The sequence below is a fragment of the Microtus oregoni genome, unplaced genomic scaffold (assembly GCF_018167655.1).
Source record: "Microtus oregoni isolate MIOR12 unplaced genomic scaffold, Mior012 000006F_ref0000085, whole genome shotgun sequence".
Taxonomy (NCBI): domain Eukaryota; kingdom Metazoa; phylum Chordata; class Mammalia; order Rodentia; family Cricetidae; genus Microtus; species Microtus oregoni.
The window spans coordinates 52518347-52536607 of NW_024543065.1; positions in this window are offsets into that span (position 1 = coordinate 52518347).

Genomic DNA, 18261 nt, shown 5'->3' on the forward strand with positions numbered 1-18261 from the left:
ATTATTTGGAATTTTCATGTCTAATTTCTTGAATTATTTATATATTTTGGAGATCAGTCTTCTGTCTGATGTAGGGTTGGTGAAGATCTTTTCCCATTTTGTAGGCTGCCTTTTTGTCTTATTGTCTGTGTCCTTTGCTTTACAGAAACTTCTCAGTTTCAGGAGATTCCATTTATTTACTGTTGTTCTCAGTGTCTGTGCTTCTTGTGTTATATTTAGGATGTGGTCTCCTGTGCCCATGCATTGAAAGCTACTTCCCACTTTCTCTTCTATCAGGCTCAATGTGATCAGATTTATATTGAGGTATTTAATCCATTTGGGCTTGAGTTTTGTGCATGGGGATAGATATGGATCTATTTGCATTCTTCTACATGTTGATATCCAGTTATGCCAGCACCATTTGTTGAAGATGCTTTTTTTTCCCATTGTATAATCTTAGCTTCTTTGTAAAAAATCAGGTGTTCATAGGTGTGTGGATTAATATCCAGGTCTTTGATTCAATTCCATTGGTCAACCTGTCTGTTTTTATGCCAATATCAAATTTTAGCTCCATAGTAGAGCTTGATGTCAGGGATGGTGATGCCTCCAGAAGTTCCCTTATTATGCAATATTGTTTTGACTATCTTGGGTTTTTATTTTTCCATATGAAGTTGAGTATTGTTATTTCAAGGTTTATGAATAATTGTGTTGAGATTTTGATGGAGATTGCTTTGAATCTATGGATTGCTTTTGGTAGGATTGTCATTTTTATTATTTTGATTTTACCTCTCCATGAGCATAGGGAGATCTTTCCATTATCTATCTGTTATCACTTTCAATTTCTTTCTTTAAAAACTTAAAGTTCTTATCAAGCAGCTCTTTCCCTTCTTTGGTTAGTGTTACCCTAAGATACTTTATGCTATTTGTGGCTATTGTGAAGAGTGATGTTTCTCTGATTTCTTTCTCAGCTTCTTTATCCTTTGTATATAGGGGGGCTACTGATTCTTTTGAGTTGATCTTGTATCCTCCCACATCACTGAAGGTATTTATCTGCTATAGGACACTTATGCATACTGTCATATATCATCTGCAAATAATTAAAGTTTGACTTTTTCCTTTCCAATTTGTATTCCCTTGATCTCCTTCTGTTGTCTTATTGCTCTAGCCAGAACTTTAAGAACTATGTTGAATAGACATATGAAAGGAGTGGACAGCCTTGGCTTGTTCCTGATTTTAATGGAATAACTTTGAGTTTCTCTCCATTTAATTTGATGTTGCCTTTGCTTGCTGTATATTATTTTTATTTTGATTAGATATGTTCCTTGTATTCCTCATCTCTCCAAGACCTTTATCATGAAGGGGTGTTGGATTTTGTCAAATGCTTTTTCATCATCTTATGAGTTGATCATATGTTTTTTTTTCTTTAAGTTTATTTATATGGTGGATTACATTGTTAGATTTTTGTATGATGAACCATCCCTGCATCTCTGGGATGAAGCTGACTTGATTACGTTGGATAATTTTTTTGTTATTACTTCTTTTTATTATTATTATTACTTTTTATTGAAGAAAAAAGTTTCCACCTCCTCCCAGCCTCCCATTTCCCTCCCCCTCCTCCCACTCTTCCCCCCTCCCCCCACTCCTCTCCCTCTCCAGTCTGAAGAGCAGTCAGGGTTCCCTGCACTGTGGAAAGTCCAAAGTCCTCCCCCCTCCATCCTGGTCTAGGAAGGTGAACATCCAAACTGGTTAGGCTCCCACAAAGCCAGAACATGAAGTAGGATCAAGACCCAGTGCCATTGTCCTTGGTTTCTCAGCAGCCCTCATTGTCCGCCATATTCAGAGGGTCCGGTTTTATCCCACGCTTTTTTAGTCACAGTCCAGCTGGCCTTGGTGGGCTCCCAATAGATCAGCCCCACTGTCTCTGTGGGTGGGTGCACCCCTTGTGGTCCTGACTTCTTTGCTCATGTTCTCCCTCCTTCTGCTCCTGATTGGGACATTGGGAGCTCAGTCTGGTGCTCCAGTGTGGGTCTCTGTCTCTATCTCCACCCATCGCCAGATGAAGGTTCTATGGTGATATGCAAGATATTCATCAGTATGGCTATAGGATAGGGTCATTTCAGGTTCCCTAGCAGAAAACGCAGGCTTGGGGGGGATCGTGTGCAAGAAAGACAGCCCTGCAGAAGGAGCTGGGGGAGGGGGGTTTGTGCTCTCTTCCGGGACAATCCACGCCTGGATAGCACACACTCACCCGTCCAGATGGAACTCCTCAGTACCTAAACAGGGCCGCCTGGTAGCCCGATGATCCAGGGACAAAAAAAAGCCAATTGTCTATATTCTGTCAATTATGTTTTAAATAAATGCTGATTGGCCAGTAGCCAGGCAGGAAGTATAGGCAGGACAACCAGACAGGAAGTAGAGGCAGGTCAATGAGAACAGGAGAATTCTGGGAAGGAGGAATCCCATTCCTCTCCAGTTTTGTCCCAACTGTAGAAGAAGGAAGATGTGATTGCCCTGCTGAAAAAGGTACAGAGCCATGTGGCTAACATAGATAAGAATAATGGGTTAATATAAGTTATAAGAGTTAATAAGAAGCCTGAGCTAATGGCCAATCAGTTTATCATTAATACAGACCTCTGTGTGATTTCTTTGGGTCTAAATGGCTGTGAGACCTGGTGGGAGGACAGAAACCAGGCAGGACAGAAAAACCAGTCAACAGGGAGCCACTGAGGTCTCTCTTGTCCTGCTGTCTTGGTCTATTCTCTTGGTCTGCTCTTTTGGTTTGCTCACTTGCTCTGCTGTCTTGGCTCACTCTGTACAGTCACAGCCTGTGTTTCAGAGTTCCTTTCTTGGTCCTCTCTGTGTAGTTGCAGCATGTGCTTCAGAGTTTCCCTGAGATCATGGCAACTAGGAGGGTTTGGGAGGGGAGTGAGTCTTTTAGATTACAGGGTCTGAGTGATGGGATGGAGTGTTTTAGCAGCCTACATGCAGCTTGCCTGCTGGCTGACCATAGAAGCTAAGGCAGGTGGTATGAAGGGCTCAGAGAGTGGGATGCCCCCACTGGGTGAGTGATCTCTGACCTTTTGATCCTCTCTGTGTAGTAACAGTCCACGTTTCAGAGTTCCTCTGAGGTTGAGGGGGATAGGAGGGTTTAGGATGGGGTGGGACTTGTAGCTTACAGGGTGTTATGGATCCAACTTTACATTTTAAACAGAGAGTTTGGAAGGCATAGCTTTATCAAAGCATATAAATTGGTAGTTCATTCTAAACAATTCTATCATCACCAGACTTGGTGTCATTGAATGATGCAGGAAAGTTGGTAGAAACATGATCAATGCTGGACTTTGTTTCTGAGATGAGAGGTCTCTTTTATATCACACTGGTCTTGAATTTGAATTGATGCCAAAAATGACCTTGAACTGATCCTCAACTGATCCTCCTGCCTCCACCTGCTGGAATGACAGGTGGTCACCAGCACCAAGTCTATGATGAGCTCGGTATTGAACCTGGGCTTCACACTTGCTGAGCAAGCACTCTACCAACGGAGCTACAGCCCTTTCCTTAAACCTCGTTTTTAAGTAATCAGTAAATGTCTACATGAACAAACTTATCAAATTACAGGACACATCTCAAATTACAGCAAACTCCACTTCCCAAATGCAGAAATTGAAGGTATATGCACAGCACACAGCAACAATGTCATTTAAGGGACTATAGGGTTTTTATTTTACCTCACAGACTCCATTTGCCATTATTTTTATGGATAATGTCACTAGTGTCAAATCTGAATGTCTTCCCTACACCCAACTGCAAATGGTGAACACTTCTAGAGGTTTTATATTTACACTTTTATTTCAGTTTGTGATGCATTGTGAGTCAATGTTTGCATATAGTAAAAATGTGTATTGGTCAATATTCCTTCTTTGGCATAGTCATATCCAATCTATCAGCAATATTGGTTAAAAGTGTGATTTCTCCTCCAGATTGCTTTTGTAACTGTTAAAAATTATTTTAATGTATGTGCAGGTCAGTGTGTTTCATTGAAGTGAAGATTTGAGCCAGGGTGTTCAGAACATCTTGACAAAAACATGATGCAGATTAAAACCAGACATCTCATGGCCTCAGTGCGAAAAGAGGAAGAAGAGACTGGGGTCTCACTGCTCACTCACAGTGGGCAACAACAAACATGAGGCCCACCCACTGAACCCACCTCTTAAAGGTCCCATAACCTACAAATAGGACTGCACTGGGGACAAAGACTTTCATAGACAGGCTGTGTAGCTATTTCCTTTTATTTGAAACATTCTCTCCTGGAAAGGGAAAGAAAGCTCAGGAAACTATAGAAAGACAAAAGGCTCAAAAAGCTCAAAAAGTTACAAAACTCTGAAGGTTCGAAGCAATAAGCAACACTGATGGGGAGGGAGGTACTCTCCGGTGTAGCTGCCTGCAAGTTGTGCATGGAGTACCAAGGAGGTAGCTTAGATGAGCCATTGCCAATGCTTGGGTAGGCTTAGGGTGTTATGGCTGCTTTTAGGTTACTTGTGCTCCTTTGAGCAACCTCCAATAAAGTCATTAGTTCCCCCAAGCTACAAAAGGTTAAAACAATGTTCGTGTGGTGCCAATAGACCTCTGTTCATGACTCCCTAGGGGAAGGCTCACAACAAAGGGGGCAATTCCAGAATACACTATAACCATCAGGAAGCAGTGTCCACTGCAGATTCTTGTAGGCATCTCCCAGCACAGGGATGAGTTTCCTTCATCCCTCGTTCATTGTAAAACTTATTGGGTCTCTGGTGTAGTTATAATGAGCAATGTGTGTAGTGGGAATCTAGTAGAGTCACTGTGTCAAAACATTAGAATGTAACAGTTGTTTGTCAATGCATCTAGTAACAATAGAATATAATAGTTGGAGGTACTTAGACCCTGAAAAAAAAGTCATAGTAGAGAACAGTGATTGTTTTCTTGATTTATAGAGTTGTTTTTCTAAGGGGTTTTCCATCTGTTGCATGACTTTGGTCGCAACACTATCTTGGCACACCTGGAGCATCTTGGATTATTGGATACCACAAACAGTACACAATAAGGACAAAAGTTGCATGGGTTTGATGGTTTCAGAAAACATACAGAATAGATCAAGAGGGCTTTGATATGAGAAACCTGTTTTACCCCCCCCCCCAAAAAAAAAACAACCTTTGTGTAACAATCAATAAATATGCTTTCAAATGGTGGTTCAATGCTCTGCCCATCAGAGCCTGAACCTCCCCAAATCTCATTCTGGAGTGACTTGCCTTCTTTAAACATCCCACGCAATACAGAATACTTGACAAATATATTCTTGGAAATTGCTTTTACCTGCAACGTAACATTTTAATTTGTGTCTAATGATTACAGACATTGTTGGGTATAAGTCTAAAAGCGATTCATTTGTCCTGAATGTTCCTTTTTCCCCCTTTTAACTTACCCTGTCTTCTTTTGGTGTTGGGGACCAGCCTCAGCAAAAACACCTCTTGCTGTGGGGGTGTGGGGATTTAAAAATATACGTAAAGAATATGAAGACAAATGAAAAATAATAAGACAGAAATCATGGAATAGTACCAGGAGGACATTCCAGTGAATACTGTCATTGCTCATGTTTAATTTTCTATATGCTTTTATACCCCAGTACAAAAGAGGGAAGAAGTCAACAGAAGACTTCTTTAAAATGATACAAAGGACAACTCAAACAGCGTATAGTGTTAATACTTTGAGACTTAGCACTCTATTGTTAAGGCAGAGAAGTCATTCTAGAGCAAGTATTTTGAAAGCAACCACTCCCCAGGTAACTTCATATTGCAAAAGAAGGAGCAGAAGTATGCTTGCATAGTCTGACCATCTGTCAGAATGGAATGGATCTACTTGCATGGGCCATTGTAATGTCAATAGAACCAAGTAACAACATCCTGAGTCGGGACATGTAGCTACACTTGTTGTCAATGATTTTGAGCAACCTCCAAACTCTCTGGCCATCAGACAAGGTGGAAATAAGCTTACATTTTTGGGCCTCTAAAATTCTTCCCTTTTTAACTTTAATAAAGCCTGTTCTTCTGCAACAGGACATATATTCGTGTGTGCCTTAGGTGAACACTTTCCTGTTTCCCAGACTTACCCATCTTTGTTCCCTGCATTCCAATTATGCATATCCATGTCTTAGGTGCCTGGGGGGGAAAAGGATCAGACCTACCTTTGACTGCCAATCTCTGTAAGCAAAGGGAGAAAGTACATCTGAACTCTGTATCTCTGAGCCATGTTTTTGTCAAGAGAGCTCATCTGCAATTAGATAATGCTTTGTGAATATGCATGCTCCTATGGCTATAGTATCTGCTAACTATAGGAGTGGAGGATCACCAGGATTGGGAATGCCCTTTTCAATTGCTCTAGAGTGTTTCTTAATAATTTTCAGCTGTATCAAAACCTAAATTTCTTATCAAATATGTCAGATCTATTGCAAATGTCAAGCTTTTTTTTAACATCTTATAGTGAATTAAAGCAGTTATGAACATTAACAGGTCAATACCATAATTCTGGAGTGGAAATTAACAATAAACACACAATTTGTCAAATCACAATTCTCTTAAAACCATTCTAATCAAAAGACAAGAAAAGATTTCTCTGATCGGTGAGAGTCCAAATGCACTGCCGCTTTTAAGTAATTGTCCCACTCTCTGAGCACCAGCAACAATCCCTTAGGCTCTCCTCCTCATTTTTGAACAGGGGCATCAGTCACTCTTTGTGAGGATTTTTTCCCCTAAGGGGAAAATTGAGGTCTCAGTTCTAAGGTTCTACATTTCAACAGCAATTTGACTATCATACTGGCAAAATGAGTTCTGTCTCCAAAAGAGAAATACAGTTAAATGTTCAGTCTACATTTCTGGTCTGTCTCCAAGGTAAACAGGACTTACTAGGTCTGAAAGTTTATGCAGCAAGTCCATCAAAAGGCTGGGAATCACTAATAATCACCACAATCTTTTTTCCCTTCTCAGACTGCAGCAAGTTGTGGCAATTCAGAATATTGTTTCAGGTATCCATTTCCTTGGCCTGCAGTATGGTGGTGTGAGGAAGCCAGGATAATGAGTTTGGGAACCTCTTTCAGCTTCTTCTGTGTAGTCATTAGTGGATACAATGTCATTAGGGCTGACATTTCTCTCCTATAGGCATCTAACCAGACATTCTGGAAGCCATCTCGCTTGATTTTCATCCTGTGAAAATACACAGACACACCCTCGGCCACATATTAACACAGGATCAGTTCCTTTCCATAATCCAGTGCAAGGGTCTCTCCACCTTGCTTTAGCAAAGGTCACCTTGGTGCCATCATGCCAAAACTGTCTGCAGCAGATTTGTCATGGACATCCATATTCAAGAATCTTAGCATAAAAAGTCCATGACTCAAGGCATTATGTGATGTTTGAGGATATAATTCTCCTGTTTTTGTTTTTTGAAGTTGTGTTTTCAAGGAGCCATGGGCATGCTCCACAATTCCTTGTCCTTGAGGATTATAAGGTATACCTGTCTTATCTTCCATATTCCATTGGGAACTAAATTGATGAAATGCTTACCAACATATCCAGACTCATTATCCATCTTTATGATTTTTAGGGTTCCTATAAATGATTAAAATTTTAAACAGTGAATTATTATATGTTTAGTGGCTTCCCCAGTTTGTGCAGTGGTTGTCAAGAATCCTGAATATATATCAATTATCATATGCACATATCTTAGTTTTCCAAACTCTGTAATGGGTGTACAACCATTTGCCATAGGGATTTACTCCCAGATGAGGTATAGGTAAATATTGTGAGCATACATCATATTGCTTAACAATTTGGTGAGCAGCTTCTCTTGTTAATCTAAAATGTTTTCTTAAACTTATATTATTTTGATGATGCAGAGCATGTGATCACTGAGCAAGTTCAACCTGAGATAAAGCAATTATTTATCAGCTAAAACATTACCTTCAGCTAATAAACTGGGAAGATTTGAATGTGCTCTGATGTGACCCACAAAGCATTGCAACCTTCTTTGCTGTATGGCACTTTGAATTTTCTTTTATTTATTTGTTTTTTAAATTTTTTTTATTGAGAAAAGGAGAAAAAAAAACAAGTTTCCACCTCCTCCCAGCCTCCCATTTCCCTCCCCCTCCTCCCCCCCTACGCCCCCTCCTCCCACCCTTCTCCCCCTCCCCCCACTCCTTTCCCCCTCCCTCTCCAGTCCAAAGAGCAGTCAGGGTTTTCTGCCCTGTGGTAAGACCTAGGACCTCCCACCTCTGTCCATATCTAGGAAGGTGAACATCCAAACTGGCTGGGCTCCCACAAAGCCATCACATTACGTAGGATCAAACCCCCCTGCCATTGTCCTTTGCGTCTCATCAGCCCTCATTGTTCGCCATGTTCAGAGAGTCCAGTTTTATCCCATGCTTTTTCAGTCACAGTCCAGCCGGTCTTGGTGAGCTCTCAATAGATCAGCTCCACTGTCTCAGTGGGTGGGTGCATCCCTCGTGGTCCCGACTTCTTTGCTCATGTTCTCCCTCCTTCTGCTCCTCATTGGGACTTTGGGAGCTCAGTCCAGTGCTCCAGTGTGGGCCTCTGTCTCTATCTCCATCCATCACCAGATGAAGGTTCTATGATGATATGCAAGATATTCGTCAGCATTGCTCAAGGATAGGGTCATTTCAGGTTCCCTATTCTCAACTGCCCAAGGAACTAACTGGGGACCTCAGCTTGGGCACCTGGGAGCCCCTCTAGGGTCAGGTCTCTTGCCAACCCTAAAGTGGTTCCCTTAACTAAGAATTGTGGTTCCTTTTCTTGAACAGCATCTTAACTTCCTTATTGCTGGTCCTAGGATGGTCTCTAGGACTTGAAGAACATTATATATATATATATATATATATATATATATATATATATATATGCTGACAGTATAGAGATTAAATGCCTTTTTTGCAAAAAGTTGAAACACTAGAGCCTCAGCTCAACTATTTGAATTGGGGCCAGTTCTATTTGTACTACATGCCCATCATCATTAACCATGGATGTAACCCTTCTATTAGAAGAATCATGTGTATAAATTAACATAGCATCATTTAAGGGATCTTTTGCTATAACTTTAGGTAAAATAAAGGAATATAGTTGTGTGAATTGCAGCAACAGATCAGCTGGGAAAAGGTTATTAATCTGGACTTTAAGTTGAGCAAATGCAATTGCCCAAGAATCACTATTTTGAAATAATCAATCAATCTGTTGTTGCCCAAGAATCACTATTTTGAAATAACTGATCAATCTGTTGCTTAGTATAAGGAACATTGATCATAGCTGGTACTTTGCCAAAAATATCTCCTAGATTCCATCCTGCTCTTCTGTGCTAAGCAAGCTACTGTTTCACAATAAGGGTTTAATACCTTAACTGACAAAACGGGAAGATGTTGTCATGAGAGTGGACCATTTTGCCACAATATTGCTTTAGGATTAAGTTTTGTAGGTAATATATATGTTTGCCAAGGCTGATCATAATTAATATAATGTCCTTGCTGTTTTTGTATAGCATACTCTACTTGCATGAGTACCTTCTGGAAGCTTCTGTAACACGTCTAGTGGAATCTGGATCATTGTTCCCTTTAAGGATTTCACTTAGTGACCTAAGGTCTCCTGTAGGATATTTTAAAATGGTCTTAGTCTTGTATGTCTTATTAAAATTTTGTAAGCTATCGTTTTAATTTAAGCCACAAGTCTGCCTAGCTGACAGGCCTAACTTGCTTATTTACTTTTTTAGAGATACCTGTCTGGGCCTGGAGCTACATCTCCCTGAGGTTACTTTTTTGCAACTTGGCTGTCAGGCCAGGCTAGGATGGAAGCTGACACTGGGATATTTGTCAAGGTACAAGCCGTATTTCCTCTGCTGCTTGATTGTCTTGCCTGGGTACTTGGAACCAGAATGCTGGTCCGTCTTTGCCTCCTTTGCCCATTTAGGACACAGGCTATGTTTAGTGGTCCAGACATCGACCAGTTGGCAAATTTAGCTGAGTTACTCTGGTGCCCGCCACTGCAGTGTCTTTGAGACTGCTGTGTGCACAAGCTTAGGCAGGTATTGTCACTCCGATTTTTACTATCCTTGCTTTTTTATTTTAAATCTCGTAATTGCAAAATTAGGAGAATTTCTAATTTTGTTAAAAGCCATAATTTTATCCATTATTGGTTTTCTTGTGTTCATGGGCCAAATAACCTCTCCATATTTCTATCGACCTGCTCTGGGCACAAACTATGGGAAGTATAGCCCTTTAAACTTTCCTGTCTCCTGCCTTTCCTGGTTCCAAGGCACAGCATGGGTCACACTCAGCTGGCCACAGCATGTGTGTGTGAACTCTCAAAATCTCTGCAGTAACCTTGGCCATTGTTGGGCCCAAAGCAGCATTTCCTTCACTTTTCCCACCTGTTCAGCAGCAGCCGAGGCTGCGGCTAGGTGACCACAGCACCACCACTTGCAGAGGCAAACTGAGGCCGTAATTTGGCCTCTCCAAGACCGGAGGCAGCTCGAAGGCACCAGTGAGTATGCTGCCAGCAAGGGGGCGGGAATATAACATTTACCAACTCTAAATATGTCTGCTTTGTTGTTGCTCTACTTCAGCTCCTCTAGCAATCAAATATATCCAAGCTACTGCACAGATAGTTGAATACTATTTCCTTGTTCCCATTTTTACAAATATTTACAATTTTACTCTTGATTTTGTGCCCTGCCTTTCTCTTTCCTTTTTTATTATCTATTTTTTTTATGAGCATTTAGTACTCCCCTCTCAACCTGTGCTGCGATTTTTTTTTTTTTTGCAGGGTCCCTTGTATGTCTGGTCACACTTAAATACATTTTAGTGCTCACTGGTCAGCCCCACATTGTGGCACCATATGTCAGGGACCATCCTTGACAAAAACACTACCTGGCATGGTAGGGGAATGGGGATTTAGAAATATAAGTAAAGGGTCCTCTGTGGGTCTGGGTGTGAATCTGGGACCTCCGAGTGAGTAGGCAGGATCCAGAGATCTCTGCAGGGCCAGGTGTGAGTCTGGGACCTCAGAGGGAGTAGGCCTGAGCCAGGACCTCTGTGGGTCCAGGCGTTGATCTGGGACATCAAAGGGAATAGGCAGGAACCTAGAACCTCTGCAGGTCTGAGCACGAGTCTGGGACCTCTGAGGAAGTAATCCTGAGCCAGGTCCTCTGTGGTTCTGGCCACACCTAAGCCAGGAAACTCTGAGGCAATAGACTGGAGCCAGAGACATTTGCGGCACCAACTCCAAGCCAGGGGCTTCTGCAAGAGAGGATCCAAACCAAGATTTACAGAACCAGGTCAAAGTAGTCCTGAGGCAAAGAACTCCACCTGGGACTAGAGCAGGCCTGAGGCAACAAATTCCACAGAAGTGGGACTGAACCCTCTACCGAGGCCAGAGTGTTCCTGAGAAAGCAAGCTCCACAGGAGTGGGAGCAGATCGAGTCTATGGACATTGCTGGACCAGGATTAAGCCAGTAACCTGGGCCAGAGCAGACCTGAGAGAGTGAACTCCACCAGAAAAGATACAGGGGAGCTACTGCTAAGTGAGTGAGCCAGAGCCAGAGACCCCCCTGAGGGTCTGGACGCGAGTCTGGGACCTTTAAAGGAGTGCACCTAGGCTGGGACCCCTGTGGGTCTGGGCGTGAGTCTGGGACCCCCGAGGAACTAGGCCTCAGCCAGGTACTCTGCAGGTCTGGGCATGAATCTGGGACCTCTAAGGGAGTAGGCAGGATCCAGAGATCTCTGGGGGTCCAGGTGTGAGTCTGGGACCTCAGACAGAGTGGGCCTGAGCCAAGACCTCTGTGGGTTTGGACATTGACTGGGACATCAAAGGGAATAGGCAGGAATCAGAAACCTCTGTGAGTCCAAGCATAGAGTCTGGAACCTCTCTGAGGTAGTAATCCTGAGCCAGATCCTCTGCAGTTCTGGGCGCACCTGAGCTTGGGAGCTCCAAGGAAGTAGACCAGAGTAAAAGACGTTTTCAGGATCAACTCCAAGCCAGGGACCTCTGCAGGAGCCGATCCAGACAGAATTTACAGAACCAGGTCAAAGATAGTAACCTAGGTTAGAGCAAGCCTGAGACAGCAAACTACCAGGGAGTGGAGCAAAACTCAGGAGCATGGAGTGGCCTCCAGGAACACAAAGAAACAATGGGGTAACTAGAACCATGGCACTGACTGTGCCATGAGGAACAACAATCTGAGCCTTGGATTAACTGGCACCTAGAAGATTATTCAACAGAATCTCAGACAGCCCCAACCACACCTATTAGAGGAAAAGATGAGTAGAAATGATAAGACCCTACAACATCAAGCCCTGAACAACAAAATATAGATGAATCAGAAGAAAATGACCTGAAAAATAACTTCAGGAAAATGTTTGAAACTCTTAAAGAGGAAATGAGAAATTCCCTCAAAGAAATGGAGGAAACAACAAACAAAAAATTGGAAGACATCAACAAATCCCTTAAATAAAACCAAGAAAAAGCAATCAAACCTATGAAAGAAACTATTCAAGACTTGAAAACTGAACCAGAGACAAAAAAACCCCACAAACTGAGAGAATTATAGAAAAAGAAATCATGAGAAAATGATCAGGAACCACAAATGTAAGCATGTATAGCAGAATACAAGAGATGGAAGAGTGCTACAAGATACAATAGAGGAAACAGACTCATCATTCAAAGAAAACATTAAATCTAACGAAAGCTAACTCAAAATATCCAAGAAATATGGGACATCATGAAAAGACCAAACCTAAGAATAATAGGTATAGAAGGAGAAGAAGTTCAACTCAAAAGCACAGAAAATATATTTAACAAAATCATTGAAGAAAACTTTCCCAACCTAAAGAAAGATATGCCTATGAAGATACAAGAAGCTTACAGAACACCAAATAGACTGAATCAAAAAATAGTACCCTCACCACATAATAATCAAAACACTAAACATATAGAGTAAAGAAAGAATACTAAGAGCTGCAAAGGAAAAAGGCTGAGTAACATATAAAGGTAGACCTATCAAAATTACACCTGACTTTTCATTGGAGACGATGAAAGCTGGAAGGTCATGGTCAAACATTATGCAGACATTAAGGAAACATGGATGCCAGCCCAGACTACTATACCCAGGAACTTTCAATCTCCATAGAAGGTCAAAACAAGATGTATCATGACAGAACCAGATTTAATCAATGCCTAGCCACAAACCCAGCCCTACACAAAATACTATGAAAAAACCTCCAGCCCATGGAAATTGGCTACATCAACAAAAACACAGACAATTGATGGTCTCATAGCATCAAATCCCAAAGAAGGGAAAAACACACAAATTAACATCACCAAAAATGAAATCTAAATTAACAGGAGATAGCAATCCCTGTTCATTATTATCCCTTAATGTAAATGCACTCATATCACCTATTAAGAGGTACAAGTTAACAGATTGGATATGGAAACAGAACCCATCCTTCATCTGCATTCAAGAAACACACACCAATCTCAAAGACATCGTCTCAGAGTAAAAGTTTGGGAAAAAATATTCCAATCAAATGGACCTAAGAAACAAGCAGGTGTAGCTATCCTAATATCTAACAAAATAAACCTCAAACTAAAATTAATCAAAAGAGACAAAGAAAGACATTTCATAATAGTCACAGGAAACATCCATCAAGAGGAAATCTAATACTAAACATCTATGCCCCAAATACAAGGGCACCCTCATACACAAAAAAACCCCAAAACACTTCTAAAGCTTAAATCATACATTAAACCCCACACACTTGTTGATGTGGGAGACTTCAACACTCCACTCTCACCACTGGACAGGTCAGTCAGACAAAAAATAAACAGAGAAATAAGGGAAATAACAAATGTTATGACTCAAATGGACTTAACAGACATCTATAGAATATTCCATTCAATCATAAAAGAATATGCCTTCTTTTCAGCACCTCATGGAACCTTCTCAAAAATTGACCCCATACTTGGTAACAAAAAACCTCAACAGAAACAAAAATAATTGTATTAACCCCATGTATCTTATCATATCACCATGGTTTAAAACTAGAAATCAACAGCGATACTAATTCCAGAAACCCATAAACCCATGGAAATTAAACAGTTCTCACATGAATTATCAATGATAAAGGAAGAAATAAAGGGAGAAATGAAAGACTTCCTAAAATTCAATGAAAATGACCATACAACATACCCAAATTTATGGGACACAATGAAAGTAGTGTTAAGAGGAAAATTCATAGCACTAAATGCCTACATATAGAAGCTGGAAATATCCCACACTAGTGACTTAACAGAACATTTGAAAACTTTAGAACAAAAAGAAGTAAACTCACATAAGAGAACTAGACTGCAGGAAATAATCAAATTGAGAGCTGAAATCAACAAAATAGAAACAACAACAAAAAACAAAGAATCAGTGGGACACAGAGTTAGTTCTTCGAGAAAATCAACAAAACAGACAAACCTTTATCTAAACTAACTAAAAGCCAGAGAAAGAATATCCAAATTAACAAAATCAGAAATGAAAAAAGGGACATAACAACAGACATGGAGGAAATACAGAGAATCATCAGGTCATATTTCAAAAACCTGTATTCCACTAAATTGGAAAACTTAAAGGAAATAGACAACTTTCTGGATAAATATCACTTACCAAAATTAAACCAAGACCAGAATAACAAATCAAGCAGACCTATAACTGCCGAAGGAATAGAAACAGTCATCAAAACTCTCCCAACCAAGAAAAGCCCAGGACCAGATGGTTTCAGGTCAGAATTCTATAAGATCTTCAATGAAGAACTAATAACAATACTCCTCAAATTATTCCACACAATAGAAACAGAAGGAATATTGCCAAACTCTTTTTTTAATTTATTTATTTATTAAGGATTTCTGCCTCCTCCCCGCAACCGCTTCCCATTTCCCTCCCCCTCCCCCGGTCAAGTCCCCCTCCCTCATCTGCTCGAAGAGCAATCAGGGTTCCCTGACCTGTGGGAAGCCCAAGGACCACCCACCTCTATCCAGGTCTCGTGAGGTGAGCATCCAAAGAAAGACAAACTCTTTTTTTATGAGACTACAATTACCCTGATACCCAAACCACAGAAAGACATTACAAAGAAAGAAAGTTACAGACCAATCTCACTCATGAACATTGATGCAAAAATACTAAGTAGAATACTGGCAAATCAAATCCAAGAACGCATCAGAACCATCATCCACCATGATCAAGTTGGCTTCATCTAGGAGATGCAGAGATGGTTCAACATATGAAAATCTGTCAACATAATCCACCATATAAACAAACTGAAAAGTAAAAAACACATGATCATCTCATTAGATCTGAAAAAGCTTTTGACAAAATACAACATTCCTTCATGATAAAGGTCTTGGAGAGAGCAGGAATGAAAGGAACATATCTAAACATAATAAAGGCAATATACAGCCATCCAACAATCAAAATCAAACTCCCAGTGATCACACTGAAATCAGGAGCAAGACAAGGTTGTCCACTCTCTCCATATCTATTCAATATAGTTCTTGAGGTCCTAGCTAGAGCAATAAGACACAAAAATGAGATCGAAGGAATACAAATCGGAGAAGTCAAACTCTCACTGTTTGCTGATGATATGATAGTTTACATAACTGATCTCAAAAATTCTACCGCAGAACTTCTACAACTCATAAACTTAGTAATATAGAAGGATAAGGATACAGCACCATTTGTTAAATATGCCTTTTTTTAAAATTTGATATTTTTTGATTTTTTTTTGTCAAAAATAAGGCATTTGATGGTGTGTGGATTAATATCTGGATATTCGATTTGGTTCATTGGTCCTTCTGTCTGTTTTTATACCAATACCAGGCTGTTTTCAGTACTGTAGCTCTGTAGTAGAGTTTGAAGTCAAGGATTGTGATGCCTCCAGAAGTTCTTTTATTGTACAGGATTGTTTTGGCTATCCTGGGTTTTCTGCTTTTTCTATATGAAGTTGGGTACTGTTCTTTTAAGGTCTGTGAAGAATTTTTCTGGGATTTTGATGGGCATTGCATTGAATCTGTAGATTGCTTTTGGTAAGATTGCCATTGTTACTATGTTAATTCTAACTACCCAAGAGCATGGGAGATCTTTCCACTTTTTGGTGTCTTCTTCAATTTCTTTCTTCAAAGATTTAAAGTTCTTGTCATACAAGTCTTCCATTTGTTTGATTAGAGTTACTCTGAGATATTTGATGCTATTTGTTTCTCTGATTTCTTTCCCAGCCCTTTAATCATCTGTGTACATGAGGTCTGTTTGAAAATGTTTTCCAGCAAAGGAAGAAGCCATTGTCCAGAGAGAGACAGCCCTTGAGCTGGAAACACCCCAGGCCCAGCCTGGCAAGATTCAGGAGAAGACAGAACGCCATGGTCCTGCCTTGGCATGCTGTACATTCCCCTGTTGTTCTTGAAGGGTTGGCTGCTCTATTTGTTGTCCTGTTTCTGTTGTTGGTGGGGGAGGGTGTGCCAGGAATCTCCCTTGACAAAGCTCCTGGTAACTCTCCCTAGGCTACAGGGACTTTGGTGAGACAAATGGAAATTTAGTTTCTCAGAGGTGATTTGAAAGCTGGCTTTTGTTTGGCCAATGGTTACTCAGAGACATCTTCCTAGTTGATGATGTTAAATAAATGACCTTTTCATAAGCACCTGCTTGTCTCAGCAGTGCGGTGTGTAGAAGCTCATTTTCAGGGGACACCACTCAAAGTGTGGCTCCCAGACAATTCTGTCAGAAGGTGGCAAGACAACAAACACAGATGACTTAGAGAACTGGTAACAATTTGCACACTTTGGGGAGAAGAATTTACTGTGGTCATCTGAGGCGAGTGACAGAGATTAGATAAACAAGTTTGGGCTGCACATTGGTTGGGCAAGTTTAAAGAGTGACTTATTGTGTCACTTTATCAAGTGGTTAATTTACTTACTGGTTATTCTTCCACTGTATTTATTAAACACCTGACATCAGCCACCCGCTCTTCAGGTTTTCACAGTGGAGCAGGGAACAAGTCAACAGGTTGTCCCTTCACAGGCCTGTCATGAATATGATGAAGTTTGCAGCAAGAAGCCCTTCTGAGAAAACCTTAGTTAACAGATAATCAAGAGGTTGCATGTAAGAGCAGCCAGGAGGTCAGGGGACTGGACACTATCATGGCTGCTCTTGAGGGCTAACTTGACTGTACCAGGTATCAACTAAAACCCAGGCTGCTGGCATCCTGTGAGGGATTTTCTATTAAATTATTAGAAGCAGGAAGAACCACCCTAAATCTGAAGCACATCTTCTGCTGGCAGAACACATGAGAGAAGGTGTTGCATTTTTGCTGAGGAAAATCATAATAAAAGCCCTTGGATGATGTGACCTTGTCTGCAAAACACAGGGACCCAGAATTACTGTGTGAAATAAAAGACACCAGACACCAAAGATCACAGTTATGTGCTTCTGCTTACATGAACTACACACATTAGGCAAGTCCACAGACACAGAATTCAGACCCTATGCAGAGTCCATTTATTGCAGCCTGGAGGACCAGCCTCCAGACAGTACAGGGTTCGAAGGGATGTTCACAGCTAAGATTTTTCTGCCTGAGGGTTAGGGAAAAAAGAAACTCAGACTCTCTCCTGATGATTTACTTTTTAAAAATTCTCTTTTCATGTTGTTCTTTCTAATTCTCTCTCTCTCTCTCTCTCTCTCTCTCTCTCTCTCTCTCTCTCTCTCTCTCCACCACTTATATGCCCCCACCAAAATTTTCAGGGAATGCAAGAGTCACAAAGGGCTTTAATTTTCTTTCTCTGAGGCAGGGGAAAAGCAATTCAAACTAGCTCACAACTGTGTAAACATTTTGAACTAACACCTGTAATTAGAAGTTGTAAAATCCAGAATCTCTTTGGGTCTCAGAGGTGCCTGGAGTGTCATAAATTCTCTAGTTCAGGCTCAAGTTAACATTCCAGAAATACCTAGCTTCAGCTCCAGTCCACACTACCAGGATACTATGGCACTATGTTGCTTTAAATCTCAAAATGTACTTTCTACCCTGTGTGTGACCTCAGATCATAAAAGGAAACCTGTAGTTCCCTTTAGGGGGGGCTACAGAGCCAAATTACTCTCTCTGTTCCTGACTAGTCAGAATTTTTTCCCCAAATCGTGCCACCGAACAAAGTTGCTTCTGTTTTT